Raw genomic sequence first — 12,370 nt, 5'->3', positions numbered from 1 at the left:
ATCAAGAAGAGAGAAAGAGTGCAGAACAACTAATGTATATACCAATTAACAGCAGAGAGATTACTTTGTCTAAGAATGGGCATACCAACCAGAGTTGGTAGTGAGCACTCCATACAACACAGGTCACTTCAGCCTCTAAAAACTAATATGGATCTAGGAGTACAACCCAATTATTGGACCCAAGATTGGACCCAGACAAGAGACCCACCCACTCATAGGGTCTCTTGCCTGGTCAGAATTCAGTGTCCATTATTAGGTCTCATCAAGCCCATTTCTGCTTCCAGGGACTGATTCAGGGCACGCAATGCTGTTTCTGACTCAGATGTTACAGAGAAACACAGCCAAGTATCATCCACTTATTGGTGATGCTTCACTCCAAATCTCCTAAATGACGTCTCCCAGCAACTGCAGATAGATGCTAAATAGTGTTGAGGAAAATATAGTGACTGCCAGGTAGCCAAGGCACATGCTATTCTCTGGAACAATCCCTGCATGCAAGAATCAAGCCACTGGATACAGTGTCATCAACCCTCAAACCAAGGAAATCATACATGAGAATACTGTGGTCAGTGGTATTAAAAGCTGCCAAGAGAGCCAACAGGATTAAGAGGGTTGCACTGCCCCTAGCTCTCTTCCAGAGAAGATCATTCATCAGGACATCCAAGGTCTATTCTTTCCCCAGACCATACTTGTATGTGTATATACAAATAATTCTTGAAGCGTAAATCAAATTCTAAAAGCCTTTGGTTGAGGGTGGCAGATAGGCTAAGCTGGACTCAAGGCTCTTGTGATTAAAATTATGCAGGACACAGATGTTGTTGTTTTTTGCCACTATTGGATAAGAGGTTTGGCTGAAGTGTCTACAAAGGATGTATTATGAAGTCCAAATGACCATGGAGAGAAAGTTTATCAAACTACCATTCTGGCTATTTTCAGAATAAAGGCCAATCCTCAGAAGTAATATTGTGTTCTGAGCCTCACTTGTCCACAACTGGCTGTTCTAAATGATGCCCAAGTCCCAGCTTCTCCATTTGATGAAGAAAAGGCTAGTCATTAGTACCTGGTTTCTACTGGATTAGAAAGATATTTTGCATTGGATTAGTCACTCCATCGATGCCATTGTATTCCACAAAGGAAAGTTTAATGATTTCATGCTCTTGTGTTCTAAGCATTGAGCCACTGGATTTCTGCCAAGCAAATGTTAAGTCTGTGCTGTGTAATAATTATTTTTAATCTAAGCTTTAGTTTGTGCAGCTGTCATTAATCAGCACCGTCTTCTTGCCTATTTGCTTTGGCATTTGAGGCCCAGTAACCATATTCGTTCAACTAGCTTAAATGCTGCACAAACCCTAGGGTGTATTGTTTATCTGTTAACTGCGCTCAATATAGATTTAAGTTTTGAGCTTCAAAGAAATGACATGCATTTTCTCCATAAAAAACTTATTCCATGCTCTTGGTACCCGCTTGCCATTTCCGCTGTGATTAGAATGAAAAAACTCAGAGAAAAGCTTGGTCTTTCAAAGCTCCGTCTGGGTATACATAAGGGACTTGTCAAGAAAGCAAGCTCATTATTCCATCCAAAAATGAACATAACCAGTTTAGAGTGAAACTGAGAAAAGGCAATTCGACTAACACGCTAATCAATAAAAAGCACTAGTTTCACAACATCAGATTTTCATTTGCTTCCAACAAACAAACACTAGCAAAATATTCCAAATCTTGTTTTGCTTTAAAAAAAGGAAGAAAGAAAAGCCTTTGTAACTCATCTATTTAAGACTGAGCGGTATATCCATAACAAGAGCTTCTAGACATATCGATTGCCATCTGAGAAGAGAAAAATTAAAACTAAAGTTACTCAGACATAGGGCAATTTACTGGTCAAGTATGGCAGTGAATGTGACAAATATATTTCTCCATAAGGAGGGGGAATTGTCAAAACTACAGTGTTCGGTTAGTTACAATATGTTTTTAAAATCCTATTTATGCCTTTACTCCTAAAATGCAAGAAAGACAATTAGACTGACCTTTGTGAAAGCAGAGAAAGAACTATTGGGTCTAGGTGACATACATGTAAGACTTTTGCTTTAGTCCATAAACACATTCCAAAAACACAGCTCTGCACATGCCATCAAAGTCACACATCAAGTATGCTAAGCAGCACAGAGCTGCTTTAAAACCATTTAAAATATGCATGTAGGTTTGTAGCAATGGACATAGCCCATGATATATTGTTGAGCTATACACTATCCAAGGATAAAGATCTTCACTTTAAAGGTTTGTTGGAAAAAGAAGGTATTCAATATATGCTGAAAATATAATATCATGCCCATCTGATATGGGAGTTCCAAGAGATAGGTGCTTCCACCAAGACCCAGTTCTGATCAAAAAAGTGCCTTGCCGAGAGAATACAATAAAATTCTTACATAAAGAAGACCCTAAAGACCCAATTATGACATTATGTGGAACAGACTTCCTGGTAAGACTGTATCTTCAGTAGGCTTTCTTATGCAGAAGTCAGTTGGGTCAATAAGGGGTGATCTTTTAGGGAACCTAGTCCCAAGACAGATTTGTATACCAGAACCAACAACTTTGAACTTTGTTCATCAGCTAATTGGCATCCAAAGCAATTATTTCATCAACAGCATAAGGTGGGGGCAGAAGTCTTTCCCAGCTAACAGTCAAACCACTGTATTTTGCATGAACTGCGGTTTCTGGGTGAACATCAAGGGCTATATACCTGATAATTGTGTCTGTTCTTCATGCAATGCCCACAGTCCATTCTGTTGTTCCATTGATGTGATATTCTAAGTTAAGACAGTGTCATCCAGATTTGTTGTGTGGTGGTTGTGTTCAAACTATGCTCTGTATGCTGAGTCCAATGCTTTGGTGTTTCAGAAATAAAGGACATGCGCACTGACTATTTAAAAAGGTGTGGGAAATAATTTTGTGAAACTAGGGACATTTAAGTACAGAATCTTTTAAAACTGAACACACCTGCAACATCTGTTTCAGTATAAGGGATGGTTTAAAACGGAGTTTCTTTATGAGAATTACTGATGATTGATTTCTCAGGTGTCCAGGTCTTGTCCAAAAGCTTCAGCTAGTGCTGAATGCTGAGGCTACCACTCAAACATGACACCAGTGTTAAAGACCCACAGAGTCTTTCCCATCCATAAGTCCATAAGTGGAAACAACTTAGTTCCATAACCAGAAGGACCACCTAACCCTGTATGACCCAAGTAAATCACTAATATCATCTGGGGGAGCACTAGTCACGTCAATGAGGATTGTGCCTTCAGTGTAGGAGCCCAACTCTGCGGAATGCCCTCCTGCTAGAAACCAGGTAGGCTAAAGTAGCTTTATTTTAGGAGCTTGTTGCACCATGAATGCTAAGCTTTACTCTACAATATGACATTGCCAGTGTGGTATAGTGGTTAGAGTGCTGGACTAGGACCAGGTAGGACCAAGTCCTCCTCAAATCCCTACTCAGAAATGAAGCTGATTGGATGACCTTGGACCAGTCTTTAAACTATCATTCAACTGTCAATCTATCATCATGTTGTTGTGAGGATAAAACAGAAACAAGAAGAAAATGAGGAAGAAGGAACCACTCCAAGCTCTTTGGTGGGATAAAAATATTTTTTAAATGGCTCGTCCCATTTACCTGAATGAACATTGAAGCTCTGAGATGATTTCCCATACACATAACTGCTGCACAGGGACTTGCTAGTCTCATAATTGTGTTCCTTAAAATATCATATATTGAATGAGCTTTCTTAAAATGATAATGTTATCTTTCTTAACTTGCTTTCCCCTCTTTAATTTAAGGTATATCTGCAGGAAAATTGGATGATTCATTCTGAAGAATTTGGATTTGACTATCATTAAAATCACTATTTTCTCTGACACCTACACAGTTTTTCTGCAACCGTAAGACTATTAATGCAAAGAATTATGGCTTAATGAACAGGATTAGAAGCCCATTAGAAAAAATCATTACCAAGATGTCTGTTTAATTTTTTTTCATTCAAAACACATTACTTATTGCATCCTTTCCTACATTCAGACTGAGCTGTGAGTTCCTAAGCAGCAGAAATGCTATTGAAATGACTTTTAAATGCCTTCAATGGGTCCAGTATGATATATGGGAAAGTAAAAATAGCAAAAGTATTCTAGATCCTATTGAAGCCTTTAATTATCATTTGGAATAAGGAGAAAGAAACATCTCTAGACATTTAGACAAAGTATTGTGGCTTACTGGGTTAACGAAGAAATTTTTGCAAACACTTTGATGAAGAACTACTGTACTCCATTCTTCTGCTGTTCTTGATGACTATTGTTATTGAAATAATTATTATTTATAAGTTTTTATATCTTTCGAATCTTCAAATGAAGATTTCAGGGTGGCTAACATCTGCATATATTTCTGAAGGTTTTTTCTTTTTTGGTTCACTATGCATTTGGATGTTTTATAAACAATTTTTTCACGATGGTTCCTAAGATCAGGGAACAATTTTTCATCTACTTTGGAATATAGTTGGGCACCATATTGAAACAAGATGCTGAAATGAACCTTTCACAACTGCACAAAGCTTAACCAAATTTTGTGAGATCAAGGAGCAGGATTTTTGTAGGTGTTTGGATTTAGTTGGGGGCATTGTGAATTAAGATGTTGGACTGACCCTTTCAAAACTGCACTATTTTAACCACTGTTTTCCAAACCACTGGTTTTGGGTTCTTCTTAGAATTCCCCAGCAATGCCAGGTATGAGGATCCAAGTATATAATAGAAAGCCATATTGTAAATTAACCATAATTATATAAAACTATAATTAAAATCACAGAACCACAGTCTAATTTTAACAGAGCTCAGCAGTGTCAATATCCATAATAGCAACTCACTAAAATCCAATTTCCTTCACAATCCTGGAAAATGAAACTGTGTTTAACTGCCACTTAAATATTTCTATTGTGGGGTCAGCTATGTGTCTTAAGGGAGGGACCTCTCTATTTCAAGGACTTGACTATGCGGTCTTGACTATGCTACCACTCAGTGGATTTGTAACTGGCTGACTGACCGAACCCAAAGGGTGCTCATCAATGGTTCCTCTTCATCCTGGAGAAGAGTGACTAGTGGGGTGCCACAGGGTTCTGTCTTGGGCCTGGTCTTATTCAACATCTTTATCAACGACTTGGATGATGGACTCAAGGGCATCCTGATCAAATTTGCAGATGACCCCAAACTGGGAGGGGTGGCTAACACCCCAGAGGACAGGATCACACTTCAAAACGACCTTGACAGATTAGAGAACTGGGCCAAAACAAACAAGATGAACTTTAACAGGGAGAAATGTAAAGTATTGCACTTGGGCAAAAAAAAAAATGAGAGGCACAAATACAAGATGGGTGACACCTGGCTCAACAGTGTGACATGGCAGCTAAAAAAGCCAATGCAATTCTGGGCTGCATCAATAGGAGTATAGCATCTAGGTCAAGGGAAGTAATAGTGCCACTGTATTCTGCTCTGGTCAGACCTCACCTGGAGTACTGTGTCCAGTTCTGGGCACCACAATTCAAGAAGGACACTGACAAACTGGAACGTGTCCAGAGGAGGGCAACCAAAATGGTCAAAGGCCTGGAAACGATGCCTTATGAGGAACGGCTAAGGGAGCTGGGCATGTTTAGCCTGGAGAAGAGGAGGTTAAGGGGTGATATGATAGCCATGTTCAAATATATAAAAGGATGTCACATAGAGGAGGGAGAAAGGTTGTTTTCTGCTGCTCCAGAGAAGCGGACACGGAGCAATGGAGCCAAACTACAAGAAAGAAGATTCCACCTAAACACTAGCAAGAACTTCCAGACAGTAAGAGCTGTTCGACAGTGGAATTTGCTGCCAAGGAGTGTGGTGGAGTCTCCTTCTTTGGAGGTCTTTAAGCAGAGGCTTGACAACCATATGTCAGGAGTGCTCTGATGGTGTTTCCTGCTTGGCAGGGGGTTGGACTCGATGGCCCTTGTGGTCTCTTCCAACTCTATGATTCTATGATTCTATGATTCTAAATTCTGTTACCTTACTTCCTGCAAAATCATGATAGCTTTCCAGAAGATGGAGCTGCCTTTTCTGAGATCCATAAATGATACTCAGGAGTGTTGCTGATTCAATGAGTCAAAATAAATCTATCATAGCCCATTGACATACCTAGACTGACTTGGCAGTTTGGCAGCAAATGACATAACCAACAAGTTGGGTTTCATCCTAACTCTAGATTGCGTCTCAAGTTTCTGCACCTTCTGCTGCCCCCATTACCAAGGAATAACCAGACATAACACAGTATCTTGGGTCAAAAAAGACTCGACTTTATTGATTACAGATGTTTGGCATAGGCACTGGATAGAATCATTGGCTTCTAGCCCATATGTCAGAAGTATTCCCTGAGCCAACCCAACAGAAGAAGAAGAAGAAGAGTTTGGATTTGATACCCCGCCTTTCACTCCCTTTAAGGAGTCTCAAAGCGGCTAACATTCTCCTTTCCCTTCCTCCCCCACAACAAACACTCTGTGAGGTGAGTGGGGCTGAGAGACTTCAAGGAAGTGTGACTGGCCCAAGGTCACCCAGCAGCTGCATGTGGAGGAGCGGAGACGCGAACCCGGTTCCCCAGATTAGGAGTCTACCGCTCTTAACCACTACACCACACTGGCCCTCTGCAGGGGAATCCTGTGACTTACATCAAATAGAAACGCTCCTGGTGGGATGTTGTCTTGAGGAGCTCTAGACCCTGCCTAGGTATCTGGACAGAAGCAACTCCTCCCAGATCCCTTTAACGGGATACCCTTTCTCTCAGAGGGGCAGGCAGAGGCTACAACCTCCCCTCCAACCAAGACTAAGACTTACCCAATGCTTAAACCACCAAAAGTTGTGACGTTTGCTATGAGGTAAGCAAAGCCACCAGACTAGATCCAATTGGCCCAGTGGGAAAATTCCTACCCAGCCCTGAATACAGTGGCCAACGATGTCCATACCAAGGTCAAGAGCAACCAAAAGCAGCCATTATTCAAAAGCAATGAACTGGGCACTGAGGATAGGGCAAAGCACTTTATATCTACCAGGAGCAGACCCAAAGGAAGCCTGCATGCTCTGTTGGGTCTGCCCCTTGGAAACGGCCAGCCTCCAAGCCTGCCCATGATTGGCAGGCAGGCTTGGATCCTAAACTCTGGCCAACAATGCAAGCAGTTATACCTCCCACTGACCAAGCAGCCACAGGATCAATGCTGGACTGCATTGAAGGGAAGCAGCGCTGGCATGCAAAGCCGCCGCACCGCTGATGGTACGTGGGCTTTGCCTGGCTCTTCTGACTAAGCATCACATCCCAAGAGCACTTCACCTGTAGCTCAGATGACGAGTCTACTTGGTTATAACCCACTCTCTGCTTCAAAGATCATGCCTTGGTTGCACCTTCAGACTGACAGCCCTGCTAGTTACGTGTGCTCTTTACATTCTTCAGTTATTTTCTGCTCCATATTCAAAGCACAGCACTGGAACATACACTACTGAAATAAACAGGGCTTGCACAAGCAGAGCAGTTGAGGATCAGGAAGCACATGATTAAAAGATTTTCAGTTACATCCGGCATTGCTGTAAACCCAGGCAATCTCCAGCAGTATCCTGCTCAGCAAAAAATATGTAATATTTTATGACACTCTAAAAGCATCGACTTCGTATCAGTCTACAGACTACATGAACATCTCCCTGGTTAAAAAAAAAAAAAATCAAGCTATTAAATCAATGAGTAAGCACTGCCTCTATATTTTATAAATAATCCAATATAGAGTTTCCTGACATTTATGGACATTTACAAATTAAGCGTGTACTTTACTTGGAAGATTGAAGATCTAATCCTCAGAGTGCTTAGCCAAGATTGAACTGCTTATTTTATACGCATGAAAGGATTCCTTTTTCTACAAACCTTGGATGCTCCACATCTTTATACATGATGTGGAAGCACAAAAATATTGGTGGCTTAGGTACCCTCAGTCCATACTGCTGAGGTTTCAAGAAAGGGAAAAGTGAATGCATTTACTTGAATTGGTAAAATGTACACATATCCTGTGAGAGAGATGTGTGAGCTCCCTAATTTCATGAGCCCCATAAGTGTGGGAAGATGACACATAAATCACCACTTTTGCATTGCATGCAAATTAGTTCAGTTTTAGGGGGAAGCTAAAATGTAAGAAAATGTTCACCACAGAGCAGACAAAGGGTGACAATTTCAGGACAACTGGAGTCCCCTGTTGAGACCATAGATGATTGAGAATTTAAATGTGAAAGGCTTTAGCACAGTTTACATGGATATTTTAATCTGGAATTCACAGATTCAACCCATAACCCAGAGTGCTATCTTGACACATTAAGAAGTTAGTGAGGAGTTGAGTGAATCCAAAGACAACTCCTTGTGTTGGGGAAGGAGTAGGTTTTATCATGTTTTACCTTCCTTCTTGTTAATTTTAAGTTCTACCCAGACAGGAGTGACCCATTTCAATGAAGTTCTTGCTTTCTTACATTGCCTATCAGTGGAGTCATTAGAGACAGACAACTCAAGTTCAGTTGCTGTTTTTCCTATCCTGGCTGTTGACTGTGATCCAGGAAATCCTTATTTCACAGGCTTAATAGTTCTCTTCCCAACTGCTGGAATACATAACAAGTCTGCCTTGCCAATGTCTGTAGGAGAAAGGAAGACCAACAGAGGCTGAAGACTGGTGACAAAGGTTAAATGAGAGATTAGAGAGTGTTCACTGTGCTTTGATCTTGCCTGCAATCCTGGAGAGCCAGCTACATCGGTGAATCAGAGATGCTCATTTAATCTCTTTGGTCTTGTGTCGCCACACTGGCTCCATTACTTGCTACTGCTGTCTCTTCCTTCACTGGGGAAAACTAACAGACAGCCCTGCCACCAGGTGGTTTGCTTTCCCTAGCCAAAGGTGAGGCAGTTGGCAGCAGAAGAAAAAGGAAATGATAGAGCGAACAATGTAGCCCACTAAGAAGAGAAGACTGAAAAGCTAGTGTTCATTTCGCTGCTGGTATGTCTGAAGGAACTTGGAGGCGGAAAAGTCTTGTTCGTACTGGGTTTGCAGAACTCTGACTTCTTCTAAATGGGGTATTCATTGTACGTGGCAGTGTATATGAGGGAAGAGAAGTCTGCTGATTTATTTATGAGTGGCACATAAGTTCATTTCAATCACATTTAGTTTATTCACTGAGTTCCATTCTGAAGGAATGAATTCATTCTGATCATTTCGTCTGTGGCTGAGAAAATTGAACTCTAACAGATTGCAGTCCCAGAAGAAATTGCTTGGCGTTAAAGAGTTTCAAGTAATTGTTAAACTCCCACATGCTTCAGGGGAGAAAGCATGTCCCTGATTAGAAAAGCAAGCTGGAAAAAGTAGACAGCAGACTTGTAGTTAATAGGTATGATGCATCCCAGTGTAGAATACACTGACCCAATAAGACATTTACATTCTGAATAACTAGCATATTAATTGATATTGACTCTATTCATAATCACCATTAGGCATCTGGATGCAGAGCTTTCAGTTCTTTGGATTGCTCTTAAAATGATAAAGATGTTCTTTTTTAAAAGCACACACACAAACGAATATGAACAAATGCCTGAGAAACTTACTTCCATTGACTCATCATTGCTCACTGAATTATGCACTTCAGTCAAGTCAACAGCAAATTAAATAGGGTGGTTTACTGACAAATCCTACAGCTAGGAAATTAATATGTGACAATTACAAGGACATGTTAATGGCTTTGGTTCATCAGGGAAATTTATGACAGAATCCAGGGAGAACAAATAAACTTCTCATTTATGAATTTATTTTGCCTCTGCACCATACACACACAACTCCCAAGGTGGATTAAACTGAAACAATAGGTGCTACATTTACAAAACAGGATTCCCAGTGTTATACAAACAAGTAGTCAATGGATGATTTGGAAACAGTGTTAACATAGGATGGGTTTTTGTACATCCTATCTATGGTTGCAAGGGCCAGAAACTTGGCTGAATTCATCTTGGAACAATATTTCATGTTATTTATCAAAATATTTCTAGACCTCCCATTCAAAATATCAGACTAGTATACAACTAAATTTTAAGAAGAGATAAAATACAATTAAGAACTATGCAAAGTGACCATAAAATCGGTTGGCTCATCTTAAAAGCATAAAGCACTGAATAGGCCTATCAAAACACACACACACACACAAGTCTTCAAGAGATGCCTGAAGGCTTAGAAGTCAAAATGCTTGCTGAAATTCTGATAGAGACTATTCCACAGCATGGGACCATCAGCACTAAGTGTCCAACTTCTAGTTGAAGCTGGTTAGGCTTCAAAAACACAGGGAACAACTAGCAATGCTCCTAGTATTGCTAAGAGCCAGTGTGGTGTAGTGGTTAAGAGCGGTGGACTCGTAATCTAGGGAACCGGGTTCGCGTCTCCGCTCCTCCACATGCAGCTGCTGGGTGACCTTGGGCCTGAGAGACTTCAGAGAAGTGTGACTGGCCCACTCACCTCACAGAGTGTTTGCTGTGGGGGAGGAAGAGAAAGGAGATTGTTAGCTGCTTTGAGACTCCTTAAGCCACAGGCAAGTCCATTTCGAGGGCCTAATCCGGCCCGCCGGTTGGTTTAATCTGGCCCCTGTGGCACTTTATTTCCTGGGATAAAATCCTAAGAAAACCTCAACAACTTCAATCCTAAAAGAAGCTCAACAACTTCAATCCTTAAAAAAGGTCAACAACTTTGGTTGGCCCTTTGGATGGCCCCCACTGCCCTTCACTTCATCAAAACTAGTCCTCTTTGAAAAAAGTTTGGACACCACTGAAGGGGAGTGAAAGGCGGGATATCAAGTACAAACTCCTCCTCTTCTTCTTCCTCTGGATGTTTTCAGTAATCAAGCTGGGACAAAAGGGCTCCAGCAGTTCTTAAGATATCCTGGGCCCAACATATTCAGGGCATTGTGTTACAAAGAACTTTGAGGCTGGCCTGGTAACATATGGACATTCAATTTTAGCAGAGGTGTCACATGCTGTCAGGGGGCTGACTTGGGTATTATGGCACCCTGAGTGAGGACAAAATTCGGTGCGCACCCACCCACCCCAATATTAATCGAGCGCGTTGCTTTTTTATGGATTTTCTCAGTAGGCACCCATATACCGGTAAATATGTTAGTTAGTTATTAATTAGCATAGCTGGCTATGTGGTACTTTATGTCTGGAGAGCAGAACTTTACTTTAAAAAATGCCTGCTTTGTTAATTTGCAACATATTCTTCCATGCCAGAAAGAGGAGAAAGGAAAAATGTTTGTCACTTCCCTGACCCATAGATATACCCCTTTAGGTGGAGTACATGAAAATGACTGAATAGAGAGGCTTCATTGCCTGAATCAAAATTACTCCCACTTCTTGGCTGAAGAAGACAATATATACAATTAGCTGATTCGATGTAATGCATCTTGTTCCAAGTCTGCTACTCTTGCTAATATTGTATATTTGTAACACCAAAGTTGTTGATTCAGTTGTTGTGGCCAAGGCAAGGGTGAGATGGGTCCTGCATCTCTGAAATCCCCCCCATGCTCACTCCTCCCTGAGTGAGTCATACTGTACAATCCTCTAGACATCTACTCAGAATTAAGTTACAATGAATTCAATGGGATAAACTCCAGGGTAAACTTGCATAGGATTACTACCTAAAGTATATTATTGCTTTTGCACACATTCTTCCATTGTTACTCTTGCCTGTCCTCATCTTCCTTTCCTTTCTTTATATCAAAATTTAGGTTGTAAGCTCCTTTGGAAGAGACCAGTTATTTTTCTTTATTATACTATATTAAACAAAATGTGTACACTGCTTACTCAAGCAAAAGACCTATAGGTGGTTTATAAAAGGCAATCTAAGATATCCATTGCAATACCAATAAACGCAAACATTAAAAACAAGTTAAAATATAAAATTAAACCAGCAATTTTAAATTAACCATACTTACTAAAGATCATGGGCTAAAACTGCTTGCTGAAATTACATGCCTGGGCAGATTTGTTGAAACAAAAAGTATCTAGCAGCAGCTGAAAACAATATAGTAACAATACCTGCCTACTATTCATCAGTAGGTGCAGTTCTGCAGATCTAAATAGTTGAGTGGGCACATATTAGGTCAGTTGTTAGAAAACCTTTATTTTCCCTCAGAGAGCTACAATTTCCAGAGTTCCATGTTAAGAGGGATGGATTGTTAAACCACTCAGAACTGCAGCTCAGTGACGGCAATAGGGGTCTCTTAAGAACTCTTAACAAGACTACAGTTCCCATAATTCTTT

The 12,370-nt window shown here is 40.7% G+C and overlaps 1 protein-coding gene across 2 annotated transcripts in view; it reads right to left on the bottom strand.

The window, feature by feature from the left end:
• Positions 1-12,370, bottom strand: part of MGAT4C (MGAT4 family member C) — a 323,744-nt gene that overhangs the window by 265,227 nt on the left and 46,147 nt on the right. The gene's annotated exons all lie outside the window — the stretch shown is intronic.

Source organism: Podarcis bocagei (assembly GCF_964188305.1).
Source record: "Podarcis bocagei genome assembly, chromosome: 10".
Classification (NCBI taxonomy): domain Eukaryota; kingdom Metazoa; phylum Chordata; class Lepidosauria; order Squamata; family Lacertidae; genus Podarcis; species Podarcis bocagei.
Note: the sequence above shows the minus strand (reverse complement) of the source record. Positions and strands in the feature narration are given on the sequence as shown.